Source organism: Procambarus clarkii, chromosome 19 (assembly GCF_040958095.1).
Source record: "Procambarus clarkii isolate CNS0578487 chromosome 19, FALCON_Pclarkii_2.0, whole genome shotgun sequence".
NCBI classification, from domain to species: domain Eukaryota; kingdom Metazoa; phylum Arthropoda; class Malacostraca; order Decapoda; family Cambaridae; genus Procambarus; species Procambarus clarkii.
The window spans coordinates 14739995-14764354 of NC_091168.1; positions in this window are offsets into that span (position 1 = coordinate 14739995).

Below are 24360 nucleotides of genomic sequence, written 5' to 3' on the forward strand. Positions count from 1 at the left end.
CATACATATTTTGATAATCAAGGAAATAAGAAAGTACAAAGAGATAGTATTGAATTTAGAAAAACAGGGCAAGTTTTTGTATGCATGTTTCAAATAAAACTTAAACTAACTAACCCGAAATATCCTACGCCTATTACACGCTATCTGAGGCCTATTGCAGGACATATATATGTCATATCATAGTTGTTATGTTGAACGCAAATTTTGCACTACAAAGTACCTATTATTAATCTTCAAATTAGGCTACAATGTACTTATTAATACTCTTGTAATTTTACTACAATGTATCTATTATTATTCTTCTAATTAGAATATTAGGTTGACATCCACTCATGGATGTCAACAAACAAACAACTTACACTAAACATAAAAAAGCCTTGATCATTTTATTTGGCAGAAACTCATCAAATAAGATTCAACTTTAGAGAGACTATGTTAAAATTTCCAATTAAAATAAGGGGAAGTTCCTTTGCCTATACATGAACATGTAACCGAACTTCAGCACCCACATTCAAAACAGTCTCAAAAACGGTCGGAATACTATTTAACATTAGGCATTATGTTCCCCACTCTGCTCTCCACTCATTATACTACGCACTAATCAAACTCTACCTAACATACGGTAACTATGCTTCAGGTTTAACCACTTCAAATTGCCTCATGCCTATCATCACTCAGTAAAAATCTGTTATCAGAACTATAACAAACTCTGTCTTCAGATAACACAGAGCCCCTCTATTTAAGTCCCTTAACATGCTAAACATGTACTCACTCCACACATTCCCCATGTTCTATCTACATGCACAAAACCTTGTTCCAAAATGCTAATCTTCATCTGAAATTTTTGCTTGATAGATGTTATAGAACCCATGAGCACAACATCAGAAACAAATCTCTCTTTGATATCCCCAGAGTCAGTGTCAATCTGTGCAAACACTCCATTCATGCAAATAATAAGGCCCAGTCTTTGGAACTCCCTCCGTGATGAATTAAAAAATTGTTCAACCCATGCCCTGTACAAAATGAAAACCCAAAGTACATAATTTCAACTAATCGTTTCATACCTTGTGCTTCAAACTCACACTATATCTTGTACTTCCCTGTTCCCCATTATTAGTAAATAAGACATATATCCTTGCCAGTGTAATCATCGCAGTCAACTTAAGATGTAGTTATTTTTTTATATAAAAAGCTTAGTACAATGTACCCTTTCATGTTACGTGATATGTTATATTATGAACTTGCCCGAAATTGGAAACGCTATTTGTGGCTTTGAATGAATGTAAAAAATAGGAATCTTGTGTAAGTGTCTTTACCTGATGTAATCTCACCAACCTTAATATGGTTTGGCCAAAATGGTGTGCTTATTATGGATTTAGCTAGGTATTGTATGTACTATGTGGGTGTATATACAGATGAAAGAGTACAGCACTTCCTTCCACCCTGGCAGATAGTACCTTTTGACATCCTGACCCCTGCATACCCCACCAAGAAACTAATCACAAGCAACCCTCATGCTCAGCTTGCTGCTAAATTTAGCACCATAGAACACATTCATAATATACAAGCTGAAAACAACGTTGCACAGACCATATACACTGACGGATCACTCAATACAGCTACAGGGAGGGCAGGAAGTGCTGTTATTGCTCATCAGCCCGATGGCAGCACAATTCAAAGAAATATCCTAATTAGTAACTGGGCGTCCACAATGCAAGCCGAGTTGGTAGCGATACTGGTAGCACTCGAAATTATTGACAACACTGAAGTAGACAGCTTAATTATTTCTGACTCCTTATCCTCACTACGAGCAATAAACAGTTTGCAATCAAGTAATAACGTGCTTGTCTTGGAAGCTAGACGTAGATATGTAAGAATACTTAGCAAGAGGGTAAATATAAAAATGTTGTGGATTCCTTCTCACATTGGCATGCAGGAACATGACAAAGTTGACGCCCTTGCTAAGGCTGCAGTAAATAAAGACAGTATTGAATGGAATCTTGAGTTATCAAATAGGTCCCTTAAAAGTGTCATTAGACGAGAACTCCTAGATGGATTTGAAGAAAGTAGAACAGTGCAAACTGGAACTAGTAGGTCCATTGTTCATCACAATGAAATGTGTGAAGTAAAACATGTGTATGGGGCAAGTAACAAAGTCAGTACACTAACAGATGTTGTCACAGCTCGTATAAGACTTGGCTACAAGTATCTCTGGCAGTTCGGCTTGTATAGGGATCTAGATGAAGTAAAGTGTAAAGTGTGTGGACATAGGCAGGGACACACACTCGAACTCTATATCTTGGATTGTTGTAAAATTGAGCCTTTTAGAGATAAATCTAAGCTCACTCTGTATGATATGGCAACCTATCTTATTACCATGGATAAATTACCTGAAATCCTTGCACTGTACCCACATTTTGCTTCCAGTAGATGAACGACATATGAGATTCAGAAACAAGTAGTGTATTGTGAGGACTAATAATAAACAGAAGCTCCCCTATGACTCTGTAATATCTCCATTGGCCAAACTATTATGTATTAACGACAAGACCTACCATTAATGTATGATGACTTACTGTAAATATGTAGCTCTTGTAATAGCACTTTCTCTGTAACTAGCTGACATTGTATCTATAAGGTGTGAAGGATTGAAGAAATTGTTTATGTAATAATCTAAGATGAGGTCTGATAAAGACCTATTGTGCCCTCTGTAATGCTTTTGCGCTACCGCTCACAGGATGAGTATGGGGTGCACAATAAACTAGCCGCCTTCAGCGGCAACAATCAAATATGTGGATGTATAAATGCAACATTATGTTTAAAGTGATCTTGTATGTATGTACTTTCACCTGAATAATAAATTGAATTTTTAATCAGTAAGGTAATGTGTTCCTTGTTTGAAATAAATGATAATTATCATTATTATTATAATTATGTGAGGTGTAGAACAGTGTAAGAAAATTATTTCACGTTAGTGAAATATTCCCTAATATTAGTATTACTAATATGAAACGACAAAATGTAAATTAAGGAGGATTGACTAGTTACTAGTTACAATAAAAAAGAACCAGGTCCGCCTGTGTTGGCAAGGCTGCTACGGGCCGCTCACTCACGGGCGCGATCCCACTACTGCTCTACAGGGATGCTTTTGGCTGCTGGGTTTCCCCCCTGGCCCGATTCACACCTCCTTAGACAACCTGGACGCCCTTGACTCCCCAAGGGTGGCCATATTGATGCCGAGCTCAGTGTGGACGCCCACTCAACATGGGTAGTCCCGCACCAGTGGTCCTCACCGCAAACCGTCCACTGGCCCAGGCTTCCGAGTCGCCGGATTACAGGGATGCGCCACCACCCCCAGCCAATATTGCAGGAGAGAAAGACAGGTCAACAGTTACTCAAGGGGTAGGATGGGAGCCACAAGCTTCATTATGTGTTTGTTCTTTTACATTTTCCATTATGACCCTTTAACCTTAATGGTTTTATTTTTTCTACAAATTATATTTTTAACTTTAGGATTGTCCCGAAATACTATACTTATTCCACCACACACGCCGTTTTGCTGCATAACGTCATTTAACGTCTGCTGTACCTGTAGTGTAATGGTAAACAACTTGCCCGTTGCTTCCCTATCACGTGGGTTCGTATCCTTGCCGGGAATGATTGACTGTAGAAACCCCTTCACCCAGAAGTGAATGGATACCTGGTAGATAAACGACTTGAAGAAATAAGGATTGAGGACCTGCCCGAAATGTTATGTGTGTTCGTTGCTTTGGAAAAAAAGGTAAGAACTTTTGTATATATAAATAAATAAATAAGAGTTCACTTTAAGCCTTCCTAGCACTCTAAGTGGCTAAGGGTATTATAATTTATAATACAAGGTAATGTGTTTATCCCCACTGGCATCTTTATCAGGACCATATTGCTCACTTATTGTTCATATAATCTTCACAATTATTCCTGTGGCATATATCTGATTCGCCATGTCCTTAAACAGTTCTTAACAGTCAATGCATTAATTAGGCTAGCTTGTTATCAGCGATCGCTAATTACTGTTAAATCAGTTATCTTTTATTGTGGTCGTTATCATCAGTTTTATTATCATTTATTCACAGTAATTTACTTGTTAATTTATTTATTTTACTGTTTTTCATATTAATTATATACATTATTATTATAAATTATAGTTTAAACTACTTATATATTTATGGTGTACAATATACTGTTAACTAATCAATATTGATTATAAATAAATAATTTATCTCAGCGTGAGTATCACTCACCCTACCCAAAAACACCCATTATATAGTTTATGATGGTTTCAGAGTCACTAATGATTGAGTGAACAGATGTCTCCATCATTCTGTCACACCTCACTTACAGATATCGCAGTGATTGAGCCAGTTTCTGTGATAATAGGTGTCTTCACTCTTATGACTTTTAATGTGTAATCATTAACCCATTAATGCCAAGCAGATCCTCCCGTTTAGGTTGACGTTAAAGTAACGATAAGGACAATCATACATATTTTGATGTTCAAGGTAATAAGAAAGTACAAAGAGATAGTATTGAATTTAGAAAAACAGGACAAGTTTTTGTATGCATGTTTCAAATAAAACTTAAACTAACTAACCCGAAATATCCTACGCCTATTACACGCTATCTGAGGCCTATTGCAGGACATATATATGTCATATCATAGTTGTTATGTTGAACGCAAATTTTGCACTACAAAGTACCTATTATTAATCTTCAAATTAGGCTACAATGTACTTATTAATACTCTTGTAATTTTACTACAATGTATCTATTATTATTCTTCTAATTAGAATATTAGGTTGACATCCACTCATGGATGTCAACAAACAAACAACTTACACTAAACATAAAAAAAGCCTTGTTCATTTTATTTGGCAGAAACTCATCAAATAAGATTCAACTTTATGGGTCATGGTACCCAAAAATCCGAGGAAAAATGGAATATTTACAAAAAATTACGAAAAATACTACAACGTTCTGGCAACACTGTGGTCCAAACCGTTTAATGATATCGTGAAAAATAACGTAATTAGAGTCAAATTTCCCGCTGCAACTTTCGTGAATCTGGTCCTCGCGGCGTGAGTGCGCCGCGGGGTATTGTATCTTACGTTGTAGAAGTCTTATTTTTCGTAATAGCTTTGAAAATAACATGTTATGCATAAAATGAATATAAACTCACTCATTGGCAACAGTATCGTGAGAGAGAGAGGGTGGTATGTGGCTCAGCCCTTCAGTGACTGTGTGTCTCTCTTGGAGAGTGGATGTATTGCTGACGCGCTCACACAATATCTCCCAGAACTCTGCTATTTTTGCTATTTGTACTGCAATATGACTTACCAAACGAACAAGAGAAAAGCATTGAAAGCTAGATGCATGCGAGCTCTCCATAGAAGGTACGAGCTGGCCGCAATGCAATGCATACTTGGCCCTCTCCTCTTTCTCATCTACATTAATGACCTTCCAAATGCCTCCCAACACCTCAAACCAATTCTATTTGCTGACGACACAACCTTCATTTACTCCAGTCCTGACCCTCTTGCTCTAAATGCCACAGTAAATACTGAGCTAAATAAAGTCCATCTTTGGCTAACTGCCAACAAACTCACCCTTAACATTGACAAAACCTTCTATATTCTGTTTGGCAATAAATCCTCTAGTCTTATAAATCTCAAAATAAACAATACCCAAATTTGTAACAAATTAGATGGCAAATTCCTTGGCATTCTCATTGACCACAAGCTGAATTTCCAGGGACACATTCTAAATATATCAAAAAAAGTTTCAAAAACTGTGGGCATTCTTTCTAAGATCAGATATTATGTACCACGCCCTGCCCTGGTGACTCTCTATTACTCCCTTATCTATCCTTATCTCAACTATGGTATTTGTGCTTGGGGTTCTACTACCCAAAATCACTTACGTCCTCTAATTACCCAACACAAAGCCGCTATTAGAACAATATCCAACTCTGGCCCCAGACATCACTCGGTACCCCTACTCAAATCTCTTAATATGTTAGATATTAAGTCACTGCACATTCTCTCATGTGTATTATACATATATAAAACGCTAAACTATAATGCCAATCCTGATCTTAAAAGCTTCATAGAAGGTTGTAACAGAACCCATGAGCACCACACCAGAAATAAATACAGTTTTGATATTCCTAGAGTACGTCTTAATCAAACTAGAAATGCTCTGCAAATCAAGGGGCCCAGAATGTGGAATGACCTTCCCAACCATGTTAAAGACTGTACCTCTCTCAACCAGTTTAAGATAAAAACTAAACACTACCTAATAAATTCCCTGTAATCTACCTCACTCCTCTATTGTCAACCCATGTCTGTTATTTTCTTTTTTTTTTTTTTTTTTTTTTTAACACTGTTTGTCAACCTTTTGTATTTGTGCTGCTTTTTCAGTCATGTTCCCCCTTTTTTTTTATCTTTATTTGTATTTGTTCTCAACATCTTTTATTCTTTATGCTCAATTAGTATTAAGTTCTAGATATTAATGTTTTCTTGCCCGAAACGCATTGCGTAATAGTGGCTTTAGGCATTGTATGTACTAGCTCTATCTATATATCAATCCATTAATGTAACATCACTTGTATGTATATACCTTACCTGAATAAACATCTGAATCTGAATCTGAATCTGAATGCGTAAATCACGCATTGTCACGAGTGACCGCGAGTAGAGTAACTTGTCGCCCGCGCTACGCAACTCCAACTTTTACAACTAGATCTGCCTGCACAGCCTTTATTTATTATTCAATTTACATGAAACTTGCACATTATATGTAGAGTTTACGCCTCTAAAAACGGTAGTAGTTTTTCTTATCTACGTAGATTTATTGATTTTATAAATAATGATACACTTCATTTTGTTGCATACGTTTTTGGGAAACTTTTAAAAATCTGTATTATTGCACTAAATACATCTGGGATAAAGATCATACTACCAAATCTTTATTATATAGTAAGGTCATAGCTGAGTGTCGTAGAAATTATTTTGGTTCACAATTGTGGGCTGTGAAAGCAATTGAACATTGTTGAAAATTTTATTTTTTTATTTTTTTTTCTCCTTCTCTATTTAGGCTGAGATTGCTGAAACTTGGCCTAGGTGCAGCACCTTTCACATGTATCAGGATAATAAATTATGAATACCCTACAACAACTCTCATAATTCCGGTGAGAAACCCCCTTTAGATAGACTATGTTAAAATTTCCAATTAAAATAAGGGGAAGTTCCTTTGCCTATACATAAACAAGTAACCGAACTTCAGTGCCCACATTCAAAACAGTCTCAAAAACGGTCGGAATACTATTTAACATCAGACATTATGTTCCCCACTCTGCTCTCCACTCATTATACTACGCACTAATCAAACTCTACCTAACATACGGTAACTATGCTTCAGGTTTAACCACTTCAAATTGCCTCAAGCCTATCATCACTCAGTAAAAATCTGCTATCAGAACTATAACAAACTCTGTCTTCAGATAACACATAGCCCCTCTATTTAAGTCCCTTAACATGCTAAACATGTACTCACTCCACACATTCCCCATGTTCTATCTACATGCACAAAACCTTGTTCCAAAATGCTAATCTTCATCTGAAATTTTTGCTTGATAGATGTTATAGAACCCATGAGCACAACATCAGAAACAAATCTCTCTTTGATATCCCCAGAGTCAGAGTCAATCTGTGCAAACACTCCATTCATGCAAATAATAAGGCCCAGTCTTTGGAACTCCCTCCGTGATGAATTAAAAAATTGTTCAACCCATGCCCTGTACAAAATGAAAACCCAAAGTACATAATTTCAACTAATCGTTTCATACCTTGTGCTTCAAACTCACACTATATCTTGTACTTCCCTGTTCCCCATTATTAGTAAATAAGACATATATCCTTGCCAGTGTAATCATCGCAGTCAACTTAAGTTGTAGTTATTTATTGATATAAAAAGCTTGGTACAATGTACCCTTTCATGTTACGTGATATGTTATATTATGAACTTGCCCGAAATTGGAAATGCTATTTGTGGCTTTGAATGAATGTAAAAAATAGGAATCTTATGTAAGTGTCTTTACCTGATGTAATCTCACCAACCTTAATATGGTTTGGCCAAAATGGTGTGCTTATTATGGATTTAGCTAGGTATTGTATGTACTATGTGGATGTATAAATGCAACATTATGTTTAAAGTGATCTTGTATGCATGTACTTTCACCTGAATAATAATTTGAATTTTTAATCAGTAAGGTAATGTGTTCCTTGTTTGAAATAAATGATAATTATCATTATTATTATAATTATGTGAGGGGTAGAACAGTGTAAGAAAATTATTTCACGTTAGTAAAATATTCCCCAATATTAGTATTACTAATATGAAACGACAAAATGTAAATTAAGGAGGATTGACTAGTTACTAGTTACAATAAAAAAGGACCAAGTCCGCCTGTGTTGGCAAGGCTGCTACGGGCCGCTCACTCACGGGCGCGATCCCACTACTGCTCGACAGGGATGCTTTTGGCTGCTGGGTTTCCCCCCTGGCCCGATTCACACCTCCTTAGACAACCTGAACGCCCTTGACTACCCAAGGGTGGCCATATTGATGCCGAGCTCAGTGCGGACGCCCACTCAACATGGGTAGTCCCGCACCAGTGGTCCTCACCGCAAACCGTCCACTGGCCCAGGCTTCCGAGTCGCCGGATTACAGGGATGCGCCACCACCCCCAGCCGATATTGCAGGAGAGGAAGATCGGTCAACAGTTACTCAAGGGATAGGATGGGAGCCATAAGCTTCATTATGTGTTTGTTCTGTTACATTTTCCATTATGACCCCTTAACCTTTTTGGTTTTATTTTTTCTACAAATTATATATTTATCTTTAGGATTGTACCGAAATACTATACTTATTCCACCACACACGCCGTTTTGCTGCATAACGTCATTTAACGTCTGCTGTACCTGTAGTGTAATGGTGAACAACTCGCTTGTTGCTTCCCTATCACGTGGGTTCGTATCCTTGCCGGGAATGATTGACTGTAGAAACCCCTTCACCCAGAAGTGAATGGATACCTGGTAGATAAACGACTTGAGGAAATAAGGATTAAGGACCTGCCCGAAATGTTATGTGTGCTCGTTGCTTTGGAAAAAAGGTAAGAACTTTTGTATATATAAATAAATAAATAAGAGTTCACTTTAAGCCTTCCTAGCACTCTAAGTGGCTAAGGGTATTATAATTTATAATACAAGGTAATGTGTTTATCCTCACTGGCATCTTTATCAGGACCATATTGCCCACTTATTGTTCATATAATCTTCACAATTATTCCTGTGGCATATTTCTGATTCGCCATGTCTTTAAACAGTTCTTAACAGTCAATGCATTAATTAGGCTAGCTTGTTATCAGCGATCGCTAATTACTGTTAAATCAGTTATCTTTTATTGTGGTCGTTATCATCAGTTTTATTATCATTTATTCACAGTAATTTTCTTGTTAATTTACTTATTTTACTGTTTTTCATATTAATTATATACATTATTCTTATAAAATATAGTTTAAACTACTTATATATTTATGGTGTACAATATACTATTAACTAATCAATATTGATTATAAATAAATAATTTATTCCAGCGTGAGCATCACTCACCCTTCCCAAAAACACCCATTATATAGTTTATGATGGTTTCAGAATCACTAATGATTGAGTGAACACATGTCTCCATCATTCTGTCACACCTCACTTACAGATATCGCAGTGATTGAGCCAGTTTCTGTGATAATAGGTGTCTTCACTCTTATGACTTTTTTTTTTTTTTTTTTAATGCTGAGGTCACATACTTGAGAGAGCAAACTGCGGCCCGGACGGCAATCCTCAGGTCGCTAACCTCCCTTTCTGGAGGAGCCAATCTGCAAGTCCTTCGCACATACTATGTACAGGCAGTCAGATCAGTGATCGATTATGCCGCACCTGCACTCACAAATCTATCACACCAACAGTGGAAAAAGCTTGAAGTTGCCCAAAACAATGCTATGAGAGCTGCACTGGGAGCCCCCATGTGGACCAGGCTTGAAACTCTTAGACTGGAGACGGGTTTGCCCTCTCTACAAGAAAGAATATCACAAAGGACAGCTACAATTATCAGTAAGATAATTATTTCTTCTGATCCAATCCCAGTACGGCAGGCCTTGGTGGTTGGACTAGGCCAAAACAATGGAAACTCTTGGGTTGCAAGAGCAGGAAAAGTTCTAAACAGACTACATTTAAAAAACATGATTCTTGATAGAGAGGGTGATCATCCACACCCAAATTACACTCCTTCCGCGCCGTGGGAAGAGCCTACTTTCAAAATAGTAATAGAAAGTCTCCCAATGAAAAAGGCTGCCTATGATCCGACAATCCTAAGGCGCATAATAGAAGAGCAAATGTATAGCATAGCAGTAGCAGGAGCCACCCACATCTTCACAGACGGATCGGTGGACACAGAAAATGAGAGTGCTGGCGCTGCTCTTTGCACGACCAGCGTTCAGGCATATTGGAGACTGGGAGGACTAGTATCATCAACCCAAACTGAGCTGTTTGCCATACAACAGGCATTCGCATATGTGATTGCACAAAACACTCAAAATGCAATCATACACACAGACTCAAAAGCTGCACTTCAAATACTAGGACAAAAACAGTGGAAAGATAATGTGGAAATAATTACCACCATTTTGTATCAAGGAGCAGTCGCTAAAGGCAAAGGCCTCAACATAACTTTAAACTGGATCCCATCCCATATTGGAATCCCATTAAATGAAAAAGCTGATGAAATTGCTAAATTGGCAACTCGTCATCCAGTGATACATAAAACAATTCAACCCAGCCTAAAGAACATAAAAAACATCATCACCAAAAAACTCTCACATCTCAACAAAGCCTACCTGCACCAAAGAATAGCTGAAGGTTCGCCATCAGCAACATGGTATCTTCAGGCAACCAAATTAGAAAGGTTAAATATCCCAAAAGGAATCCACAGGGAAATAGCAGTTAGGCTATATAGACTACGTCTAGGTTACAGATGCAACTGGGAGATTGGTGAACCCCGACAGAAAGAGTGCATCTTCTGCCAAACTGTCACAGAAAAGCCATTACTTCACTATCTTCTGGAATGTGAAGCAACCAATGACCTTAGAAGAGCTTTAAGAGTTCCTGAATCATGCAGTGGCCACCCTGAAGCCATCAACACAGCCACTCTCCTGGTCAGCAAAGGTGTCCAGCAGCTGGACACCCTCATAAAGACTGTGAATAAGTATCCTCCCCCACGATAACAGCCTGATGGTTAAATGCAACCTCAGAATACTGAGAAAAAAAAGTTGTACCACTTACGGGCTATTCATGCTCGTGCCACCTCTTGGGTGGCTTAATCTTTATCAATCAATCAGTTCTATTCCACCATGCCACACTTGGTCCGGGAGACATCTCCCGTCACGCAGGGTGCAGTTGCGCCTCCACAGATCTCCAGTATCATCTTTTGATACTGGTAATGGCTCGAAAGGGCCACCACTTACGGGCTATTCATGCCCGTGCCACCTCTTGGGTGGCTTAATCTTCATCAATCAATCAATCTTATGACTTTTAATGTGTAATAATTAACCCATTAATGACAAGCAGATCCTCCCGTTTAGGTTGATGTTAAAGTAACGATTAGGACAATCATACATATTTTGATGTTCAAGGTAATAAGAAAGTACAAAGAGATAGTATTGAATTTAGAAAAACAGGACAAGTTTTTGTATGCATGTTTCAAATAAAACTTAAACTAACTAACCCGAAACATCCTACGCCTATTACACGCTATCTGAGGCCTAATGCAGGACATATATGTCATATCATAGTTGTTATGTTGAACGCAAATTTTGCACTACAAAGTACCTATTATTAATCTTCAAATTAGGCTACAATGTACGTATTAATACTCTTGTAATTTTACTACAATGTATCTATTATTATTCTTCTAATTAGAATATTAGGTTGACATCCACTCATGGATGTCAACAAACAAACAACTTACACTAAACATAAAAAAGCCTTGTTCATTTTATTTGGCAGAAACTCATCAAATCAGATTCAACTTTAGATAGACTATGTTAAAATTTCCAATTAAAATAAGGGGAAGTTCCTTTGCCTATACATGAACAAGTAACCGAACTTCAGCGCCCACATTCAAAACAGTCTCAAAAACGGTCGGAATACTATTTAACATCAGACATTATGTTCCCCACTCTGCTCTCCACTCATTATACTACGCACTAATCAAACTCTACCTAACATACGGTAACTATGCTTCAGGTTTAACCACTTCAAATTGACTCAAGCCTATCATCACTCAGTAAAAATCTGCTATCAGAACTATAACAAACTCTGTCTTCAGATAACACATAGCCCCTCTATTTAAGTCCCTTAACATGCTAAACATGTACTCACTCCACACGTTCCCCATGTTCTATCTACATGCACAAAACCTTGTTCCAAAATGCTAATCTTCATCAGAAATTTTTGCTTGATAGATGTTATAGAACCCATGAGCACAACATCAGAAACAAATCTCTCTTTGATATCCCCAGAGTCAGAGTCAATCTGTGCAAACACTCCATTCATGCAAATAATAAGGCCCAGTCTTTGGAACTCCCTCTGTGATGAATTAAAAAATTGTTCAACCCATGCCCTGTACAAAAGGAAAACCCAAAGTACATAATTTCAACTAATCGTTTCATACCTTGTGCTTCAAACTCACACTATATCTTGTACTTCCCTGTTCCCCATTATTAGTAAATAAGACATATATCCTTGCCAGTGTAATCATCGCAGTCAACTTAAGTTGTAGTTATTTATTGATATAAAAAGCTTGGTACAATGTACCCTTTCATGTTACGTGATATGTTATATTATGAACTTGCCCGAAATTGGAAACGCTATTTGTGGCTTTGAATGAATATAAATAGGAATCTTGTGTAAGTGTCTTTACCTGATGTAATCTCACCAACTTTAATATGGTTTGGCCAAAATGGTGTGCTTATTATGGATTTAGGTAGGTATTGTATGTACTATGTGGATGTATAAATGCAACATTATGTTTAAAGTGATCTTGTATGCCTGTTACTTTCACCTGAATAATAATTTGAATTTTTAATCAGTAAGGTAATGTGTTCCTTGTTTGAAACAAATGATAATTATCATTATTATTATTAAATTATGTGAGGTGTAGAACAGTGTAAGAAAATTATTTCACGTTAGTAAAATATTTCCCAATATTAGTATTACTAATATGAAACGGCAAAATGTAAATTAAGGAGGATTGACGAGTTACTAGTTACAATAAAAAAGGACAAGGTCCGCCTGTGTTGGCAAGGCTGCTACGGGCCGCTCACACACGGGCGCGATCCCACTACTGCTCGACAGGGATGCTTTTGGCTGCTGGGTTTCCCCCCTGGCCCGATTCACACCTCCTTAGACAACCTGGACGCCCTTGACTCCCCAAGGGTGGCCATATTGATGCCGAGCTCAGTGCGGACGCCCACTCAACATGGGTAGTCCCGCACCAGTGGTCCTCACCGCAAACCGTCCACTGGCCCAGGCTTCCGAGTCGCCGGATTACAGGGATGCGCCACCACCCCCAGCCGATATTGCAGGAGAGGAAGATCGGTCAACAGTTACTCAAGGGATAGGATGGGAGCCACAAGCTTCATTATGTGTTTGTTCTGTTACATTTTCCATTATGACCCCTTAACCTTAATGGTTTTATTTTTTCTACAAATTATATATTTATCTTTAGGATTGTCCCGAAATACTATACTTATTCCACCACACACGCCGTTTTGCTGCATAACGTCATTTAACGTCTGCTGTACCTGTAGGGTAATAGTAAACAACTTCCCCGTTGCTTCCCTATCACGTGGGTTCGTATCCTTGCCGGGAATGATTGACTGTAGAAACCCCTTCACCCAGAAGTGAATGGATACCTGGTAGATAAACGACTTGAGGAAATAAGGATTAAGGACCTGCCCGAAATGTTATGTGCTCGTTGCTTTGGAAAAAAAGGTAAGAACTTTTGTATATATAAATAAATAAATAAGAGTTCACTTTAAGCCTTCCTAGCACTCTAAGTGGCTAAGGGTATTATAATTTATAATACAAGGTAATGTGTTTATCCCCACTGGCATCTTTATCAGGACCATATTGCCCACTTATTGTTCATATAATCTTCACAATTATTCCTGTGGCATATTTCTGATTCGCCATGTCCTTAAACAGTTCTTAACAGTCAATGCATTAATTAGGCTAGCTTGTTATCAGCGATCGCTAATTACTGTTAAATCAGTTATCTTTTATTGTGGTCGTTATCATCAGTTTTATTATCATTTATTCACAGTAATTTACTTGTTAATTTACTTATTTTACTGTTTTTCATATTAATTATATACATTATTATTATAAAATATAGTTTAAACTACTTATATATTCATGGTGTACAATATACTATTAACTAATTAATATTGATTATAAATAAATAATTTATCCCAGCGTGAGTATCACTCACCCTACCCAAAAACACCCATTATATTGTTTATGATGGTTTCAGAGTCACTAATGATTGAGTGAACAGATGTCTCCATCATTCTGTCACACCTCACTTACAGATATCGCAGTGATTGAGCCAGTTTCTGTGATAATAGGTGTCTTCACTCTTATGACTTTTAATGTGTAATCATTAACCCATTTATGACAAGCAGATCCTCCCGTTTAGGTTGACGGTAAAGTAACGATAAGGACAATCATACATATTTTGATGTTCAAGGTAATAAGAAAGTACAAAGAGATAGTATTGAATTTTGAAAAACAGGACAAGTTTTTGTATGCATGTTTCAAATAAAACTTAAACCAACTTACCCGAAATATCCTACGCCTATTACACGCTATCTGAGGCCTAATGCAGGACATATATATGTCATATCATAGTTGTTATGTTAAACGCAAATTTTGCACTACAAAGTACCTATTATTAATCTTCAAATTAGGCTACAATGTATGTATTAATACTCTTGCAATTTTACTACAATGTATCTGTTATTATTCTTCCAATTAGAATATTAGGTTGACATCCACTCATGGATGTCAACAAACAAACAACTTACACTAAACATAAAAAAGCCTTGCTCATTTTATTTGTTCATTATTTATTATAGTCCATCATAAACTATATAATGGTTGTTTTTGGGTAGGGTGAGTGATACTCACGCTGGGATAAATTATTTATTTATAATCAATATTAATTAGTTAATAGTAAATTTGTAACGACCGCTTACCCTGTCGTAATAACCGCGGCCTTTATAAAAATAACCCACTGTTCCCCAGTAGTAATCCTGTTATCTTGTTATCTCTCGTGATCGTAATATACGCTCTCTGTTGTAAATCTCTGTCTCTCTTCACTCAATACCCCAGCTTAACACTGTTACAGTCCAGCATGACCCCTCACTGGACTGCCACGTATGTAAGAGGAATATTAAATGAGGAAGATACACCAAGGACAAGGGTTATTAGTTAAAAAAAACAATAACAAAACACATTTACACTGCCACCACCTTCCTGACCAACCATACCTGAATGTGTCTATCACCGATCCCCCAGGAAGGCAAGGAATCAGTAACCATGGGACTCCGGGTAATATGAATTTCAGAAATAAATTTTGGAAAATTAGTTTGTGTAATTTACGTTACTAATTTAAAACCAAGGGCAACTTTAGTATCGATTAATTGTTAGGAGAACCTGGGGGGCTTCCAATACAACACCTAAAAAATGACAAAGTAGCAAAATATATCAAAGGGGAGTTAAGTGAATACCACTGGACAAGCTATACAATTTATTTTATGAAACATGTAAATCAAGACAATTTGAACACATAACCTATTCTATTTTCCTAGAGGCACAATGGATATTTACCGAGGACACAAAACTCAAGTGCTACTCTACCTTAAATACCCGCACTACGGCCACGATGTTGATGGCTGCCCTCAGCCCCGAGGATACGGGCTTGCGGCCCTGTTCCTAATACACTCCCAAGACACACTGATGAAATTTAGTTTTTCCAACCTATTGCTGGGAAGGATTACTCCTCCCACCATCTACTACAGCCCCAGGGCTCCACCCATTATTTTGGCAATGGCCAACCATTTAACACGTAGGCCTGAGGTCTGGCTCTCTAGGGCCAATAAGGACTTGGCCCTTATCTCAGGCCAATCACCTTCACTGATCTGTCGTGGAAAGCTACATGAATTCCTGAAGATTGAGTCAGCTCTCTCCAGCTAAAGAGAAGGGGGACAAGGCGCGTCTATGGAGCCCAGGCACCTGCGAGCAATGTTTACAAAACTGATAATTTATGTTCAAGCCTGTCTCCTCTAAGATAGGAGTAGGGACATTTGACTCTGCCTGGTATGGGGAAGGCCGCTGCTGAGAGGGACAGAGGGGGTGGAGAGGGAAATATCTGAGTGGGGAAGATGAGTGGGAGAAGCCAAGGTATCCACGACCACCCTACCCTCAGGTCAACCTCTTGACCCTGACAAATGGGCGACAGGGGGGGGGAAGAGGAGGAGACGAATGACGGCCAAGGGGAGGGGAGAAGGAAGGAGGGGAGAGGGAGAAGGAAAGGAGGGGAGAAGGGGAGGGAAAAGAGGGGAGAAGGGAGAACCAATGATCTGAGCCCCAGATCATTACGAAATAAATTTTGGAAAATTAGTTTGTGTAATTTACGTTACTAATTTAAAACCAAGGGCAACTTTAGTATCGATTAATTGTTAGGAGAACCTGGGGGGCTTCCAATACAACACCTAAAAAATGACAAAGTAGCAAAATATATCAAAGGGGAGTTAAGTGAATACCACTGGACAAGCTATACAATTTATTTTATGAAACATGTAAATCAAGACAATTTGAACACATAACCTATTCTATTTCCCTAGAGGCACAATGGATATTTACCGAGGACACAAAACTCAAGTGCTACTCTACCTTAAATACCCGCACTACGGCCACGATGTTGATGGCTGCCCTCAGCCCCGAGGATACGGGCTTGCGGCCCTGTTCCTAATACACTCCCAAGACACACTGATGAAATTTAGTTTTTCCAACCTATTGCTGGGAAGGATTACTCCTCCCACCATCTACTACAGCCCCAGGGCTCCACCCATTATTTTGGCAATGGCCAACCATTTAACACGTAGGCCTGAGGTCTGGCTCTCTAGGGCCAATAAGGACTTGGCCCTTATCTCAGGCCAATCACCTTCACTGATCTGTCGTGGAAAGCTACATGAATTCCTGAAGATTGAGTCAGCTCTCTCCAGCTAAAGAGAAGGGGGACAAGGCGCGTCTATGGAGCCCAGGCACCTGCGAGCAATGTTTACAAAACTGATAATTTATGTTCAAGCCTGTCTCCTCTAAGATAGGAGTAGGGACATTTGACTCTGCCTGGTATGGGGAAGGCCGCTGCTGAGAGGGACAGAGGGGGTGGAGAGGGAAATATCTGAGTGGGGAAGATGAGTGGGAGAAGCCAAGGTATCCACGACCACCCTACCCTCAGGTCAACCTCTTGACCCTGACAAATGGGCGACAGGGGGGGGGAAGAGGAGGAGACGAATGACGGCCAAGGGGAGGGGAGAAGGAAGGAGGGGAGAGGGAGAAGGAAAGGAGGGGAGAAGGGGAGGGAAAAGAGGGGAGAAGGGAGAACCAATGATCTGAGCCCCAGATCATTACAAATTGAACACCATAAATATATAAGTAGTTTAAACTATATTTTATAATAATAATGTATATAATTAATGTGAAAAACAGTAAAATAAGTAAATTCACTGTGAATAAATGATAATAAAACTGATGATAAGGACCACAATAAAAGATAACTGATTTAACAGTAATTAGGGATCGCTGATAACAAGCTAGCCTAATTAATGCAGTGACTGTTAAGAACTCTTTAAGGACATGGCGAATCAGAAATATGCCACAGGAATAATTGTGAGGATTATATGATTAATAAGTGGGCAATATGGTCCTGATAAAGATGCCAGTGTGGATACACACATTACCTTGTATTATAAATTATAATACCCTTAGCCACTTAGAGTGCTAGGAAGGCTTAAAGTGAACTCTTATTTATTTATTTATATATACAAAAGTTCTTACCTTTTTTTTTCCAAAGCAACGAGCACACATAACATTTCGGGCAGGTCCTTAATCCTTATTTCCTCAAGTCGTTTATCTACCAGGTATCCATTCACTTCTTGGTGAAGGGGTTTCTACAATCAATCATTCCCGGCAAGGATACGAACCCACGTGATAGGGAAGCAACGGGCGAGTTGTTTACCATTACACTACAGGTACAGCAGACGTTAAATGACGTTATGCAGCAAACGGCGTGTGTGGTGGAATAAGTATAGTATTTCGGGACAATTCTAAAGATTAATATAGAATTTGTAGAAAAAATAAAACAATTAAGGTAAAGGGGTCATAATGGAAAATGTAACAGAACAAACACATAATGAAGCTTGTGGCTCCCATCCTATCCCTTGAGTAACTGTTGACTGGTTTTCCTCTCCTGCAATATTGGCTGGTGGCGCATCCCTAAAATCCGGCGACTCGGAAGCCTCGGCCAGTGGACGGTTTGCGGTGAGGACCACTGGTGCGGGACTACCCATGTTGAGAGGGCGTCCACACTGAGCTCGGCATCAATATGGCCACCCTTGGGGAGTCAAGGGCGTCTAGGTTGTCTAAGGAGGTGTGAATCGGACCGGGGGGGGGGGGAATCAAGCAGCCAAAAGCATCCCTGTCGAGCAGTAGTGGGTTCGCGCCCATGAGTGAGCGGCCCGTAGCAGCCTTGCCAACACAGGCGGATCTGGTCCTTTTTTATTGTAACTAGTAACTAGTCAAACCTCCTTAATTTGCATTTTGTCAATTTCATATTAGTAATACTAATATTGGGGAATATTTTACTAACGTGATATAATTTTCTTACACTGTTCTACACCTCACATAATTATAATAATAATGATAATTATCATTTGTTTCAAACAAGGAACACATTACCTCACAGATTAAAAATTCAAATTATTATTCAGGTGAAAGTACATACATACAAGATCACTTTAAACATAATGTTGCATTTATACATCCACATACTACATACAATACCTAGCTAAATCCATTAATACGCACACCATTTTGGCCAAACCATATTAAGGTTGGTGAGATTACATCAGGTAAAGACACTTACATAAGATTCCTATTTTTTACATTCATTCAAAGCCATTACCACAAATAGCGTTTCCAATTTCGGGCAAGTTCATAATATAACATATCACGTAACATGAAGGGGTACATTGTACCAAGCTTATTATATCAATTAAATAACTACAACTTAAGTTGACAGCGATGATTACACTGGCAAGGATATATGTCTTATTTACTAATAATGGGGAACAGGGAAGTGCAAGATATTGTGTGAGTTTGAAGCACAAGGTATGAAACGATTAGGTGAAATTATGTACTTTGGGTTTTCCTTTTGTACAGGGCATGGGTTGAACAATTTTTTAATTCATCACAGAGGGAGTTCCAAAGACTGGGGATTATTATTTGCATGAATGGAGTGTTTGCACAGATTGACGCTGACTCTGGGGATGTGGAAGAGAGATTTGATTTTGATGTTGTGCTCATGGGTTCGATAACATCTATCACGCAAAAATTTCAGATTAAGATTAGCATTTTGGAACAAGGTTTTGTGCATGTAGATAGAACATGAGGAATGTGTGTAGTGAGTGTATGTTTAGCATGTTAAGGGACTTAAATAGAGGGGCTCTGTGTTATCTGAAGACAGAGTTTGTTATAGTTCTGATAACAGATTTTTACTGAGTGATGATAGGCTTGAGGCAATTTGAAGTGGTTAAACCTGAAGCATATTTACCGTATGTTAGATAGAGTTTGATTAGTGCGTAGTATAATGAGTGGAGAGCAGAGTGGGGAACATAATGTCTGATCTAAAAAAGTATTTCGACCGTTTTTGAGACTGTTTGGAATGTGGGTACTGAAGTTCGGTTACTTGTTCATGTATAGGCAAAGGAACTTCCCCTTATTTTAGCTGGAAATTTTAACATAGTCCATCTAAAGTTGAATCTGATTTGATGAGTTTCTGCCAAATAAAATGAACAAGGCTTTTTTATGTTTAGTGTAAGTTGTTTGTTTGTTGACATCCATGAGTGGATGTCAACCTAATATTCTAATTGGAAGAATAATAATAGATACATTGTAGTAAAATTACAGGAGTATTAATATGTACATTGTAGCCTAATTTGAAGATTAATAATAGGTACTTTGTAGTGCAAAATTTGCGTTCAACATATCAACTATGATATGACATATATATGTCCTGCATTAGGCCTCAGATAGCGTGTAATAGGCGTAGGATGTTTCGGGTTAGTTAGTTTAAGTTTTATTTGAAACATGCATACAAAAACTTGTCCTGTTTTTCTAAATTCAATACTATCTCTTTGTACTTTCTTATTACCTTAAACATCAAAATATGTATGATTGTCCTTATCGTTACTTTAAGGTCAACCTAAACGGGAGGATCTGCTTGTCATAAATGGGTTAATGATTACACATTAAGTCATAATAGTGAAGACACCTATTTTCACAGAGACTGGCTCAATCACTGCGATATCTGTTAGTGAGGTGTGACAGAATGATGGAGACATCTGTTCACTCAATCATTAGTGATTCTGAAACCATCATAAACTATATAATGGGTGTTTTTGGGTAGGGTGAGTGATACTCACGCTGGGATAAATTATTTATTTATAATCAATATTAATTTGTTAATAGTAAATTGTACACCATAAATATATAAGTAGTTTAAACTATATTTTATAATAATAATGTATATAATTAAAATGAAAAACAGTAAAATAAGTAAATTAACAAGTAAATTATTTGTGAATAAATGATAATAAAACTGATGATAACGACCACAATAAAAGATAACTGATATAACAGTAATTAGCGATCGCTGATAACAAGCTAGCCTAATTAATGCTTTGACTGTTAAGAACTGTTTAAGGACATGGCGAATCAGAAATATGCCACAGGAATAATTGTGAAGATTATATGAACAATAAGTGGGCAATATGGTCCTGATAAAGATGCCAGTGGAGATAAACACATTACCTTGTATTATAAATTATAATACCCTTAGCCACTTAGAGTGCTAGGAAAGCTTAAAGTGAACTCTTATTTATTTATTTATATATACAAAAGTTCTTACCTTTTTTTTCCAAAGCAACGAGCACACATAACATTTCGGGCAGGTCCTTAATCCTTATTTCCTCAAGTCGTTTATCTACCAGGTATCCATTCACTTCTGGGTGAAGGGGTTTCTACAGTCAATCATTCCCGGCAAGGATACGAACCCACGTGATAGGGAAGCACCGGGCGAGTTGTTTACCATTACACTACAGGTACAGCAGACGTTAAATGACGTTATGCAGCAAAACGGCGTTTGTGGTGGAATAAGTATAGTATTTCGGGACAATCCTAAAGATAAATATAGAATTTGTAGAAAAAAATAAAACCATTAAGGTTAAGGGGTCATAATGGAAAATGTAACAGAACAAACACATAATGAAGCTTGTGGGAACCGACCTGTGAGATTTATATTTATTTAATTTGTATAAATTTATATAGAATTTATATTTACGTTAATTTATATACTTCGATAGCAATTTATATGATGATAAGTGGACTGTATTTCTACAATAATCTCACAAATCGATCCTCTACACATTAGGGGGGGTTTATATTGAATTTATATATATGCAGCCAATCAAACTACAGTATTAGACTACATACATTGAAGAGGTTCCTTATCTTATTTGTACAGCAGGCCTTAGTCCACCAGGTATAACCAGGATGTAGACACCAAATTATCCTCTTTGAGGTAGCTTCCATCACCCAGTAACTGGCACACAAAACATGCTTCCTCGTCTTGACCTGTCAAAAGGGCGCTAGCTATGAAGCCAGAATCCTAATATATGACAGCTATATCAGAGAAAACACTGTACAAGGAACCATAAAGACCTAGGCTTAATTACCTTTAGTATGAGGCGATCTTGTGATCTAACCGGCCGCCCTATCTAATGACATTAACGGCCACAAATGATAGATAAATGGGTTTCGGCAGAACACTTAACTTGTATTTGTTGACAACGTGTTGATGATGGTACACCTTTGGTTTCCATAACACTTCCTCCAAGTAAAATTAACAGGAGCCGTATTGCTCCCGTGCGCCTCTGGTCTGAGTACAATAACAATGCTGACACTCCATACTACTGACGCTACTGACCGACATTGTCCAGATATGATAGGAGCCAAATTTGCTCCACGCATCTCGGAGGTGACAACAATGGCTGACCACCCCTCCTCACTCACTCTACTGGCCTACATTGTCCAGATGACAGTATGTGATAGAAGGGTCACATTTACTCTATTTTAATTCTGATAATTAAGTTAATTTATATGAGATGTTTTTATGATGGTAAAGTCCAAAGACTAATGTATTTAAGAATAATTCCCACCATAATAGGTGGTGAATTTATAATAGTATGTGGTAATGATATCCCGTTTTCTATAGACGGGAATTCCACTACAAGTTACATTTTCAATGGGTAACTTGTTTATACAACACAGCAATATTATCTGTCTGTATGATATTATTAAATGGTGTCGGATTTTCCGACAAAGCTTGTGGCTCCCATCCTATCCCTTGAGTAACTGTTGACCGGTCTTCCTCTCCTGCAATATCGGCTGGGGGTGGTGGCGCATCCCCGTAATCCGGCGACTTGGAAGCCTGGCCCAGTGGACGGTTTGCAGTGAGGAACACTGGTGCGGGACTACCCATGTTGAGTGGGCGTCCGCACTGAGCTCGGCATCAATATGGCCATGTAACAAGGGCGGGGGGATGGGGGGGGTTCTTGAAATGATCTTTCCTACCTTTTTTCTCTCCCTCTACCCGTATTCTTACTTTGTTCTCTATACAACGGGACTCCAAAACTTTTACTAAAGCCGACTCCACACCACATGGTCCTAAGTCGATTGACCGACTTAGGATTCTACAACCCGTATGACGTGACATAGGCTTTGAGCAAAACCCTAGAGTCACCTCCGCCACCACCACCAGACCAGTAACACTGAGCAACGATCGAGGTCTGGATCGATCATGCTAATTAATCAACCATGGGGCTTGATCCCCACTAGTAACTTATGACTTTGGCTCTTAGTGTGGAATTAATTAAAAATCAACGGTAATGATGAATTCCGATTTTGGTGTTAGAATCGGCGGCCAATTTAACTCTGCCTCGTAGGGACCACGTGACAAGGACCAATTCACATACATGTAACAAACACATGGAAATTAATAAAAAGACAAATTACTAACTAATTAATTTATTCAAAATCTAAAGAGGAACACTCCCTATCAATTTAACACTCCCTACTTGGCAATGAATTGACTATCCCTATAAATAACCATAGCAACTATACCTCTATGTGTACCAGCTTGGGTGGAGTGCTGGTCTTGGGGGGAGAGGTGAGATGGTTGACCTCCCCCAGTTGATCTCGATCCCACACTAATCTCTCCTCGTCTGGTCTTCCCCAGACTAAAGCATTGTATCCTTCCGCATAGTCTAAGTTTACCAAGTTACTAGCAAGGCTTAACTTTAACAATTAACCTCTGTTTGTACTGAATTGATCCAGATGTGTTGAAATATTTTACTGAAGTTAAATTACACAAGCCTCTTAAGGAAGGGCTATTCCCGATCAAGAATTGGCTATTTAACCTTTGAGATATTACTGAATGTGGAAACTGTTGACCTATGACCGCCAGGTCACTCCACAATAAAGAGTAGTCCTGATTCGTGACGTCACTGATGGTGACTTAACTCAATATCCTAATAATTAGAATACTCTTGATATTATAAACAGTAATACTATACAACACAATTTGAATACAAAATGAATGAAGGCTAATTTCTCTAAAGTACTGAGTACTCTAGAATGATTCATTATACGAACTACGAACAAGGACGCCAGCCATTTTGTGACTTCAGACTTGCTAATCCCCAGAGGAATGCGCGTTGTGAGGTCAGGTCCCTACACAACTTCTGGAACCTTCTGGATAATTCTTACAACAAGCATAGTTTGTTACAGCCACCCTTGGGGAGTCAAGGGC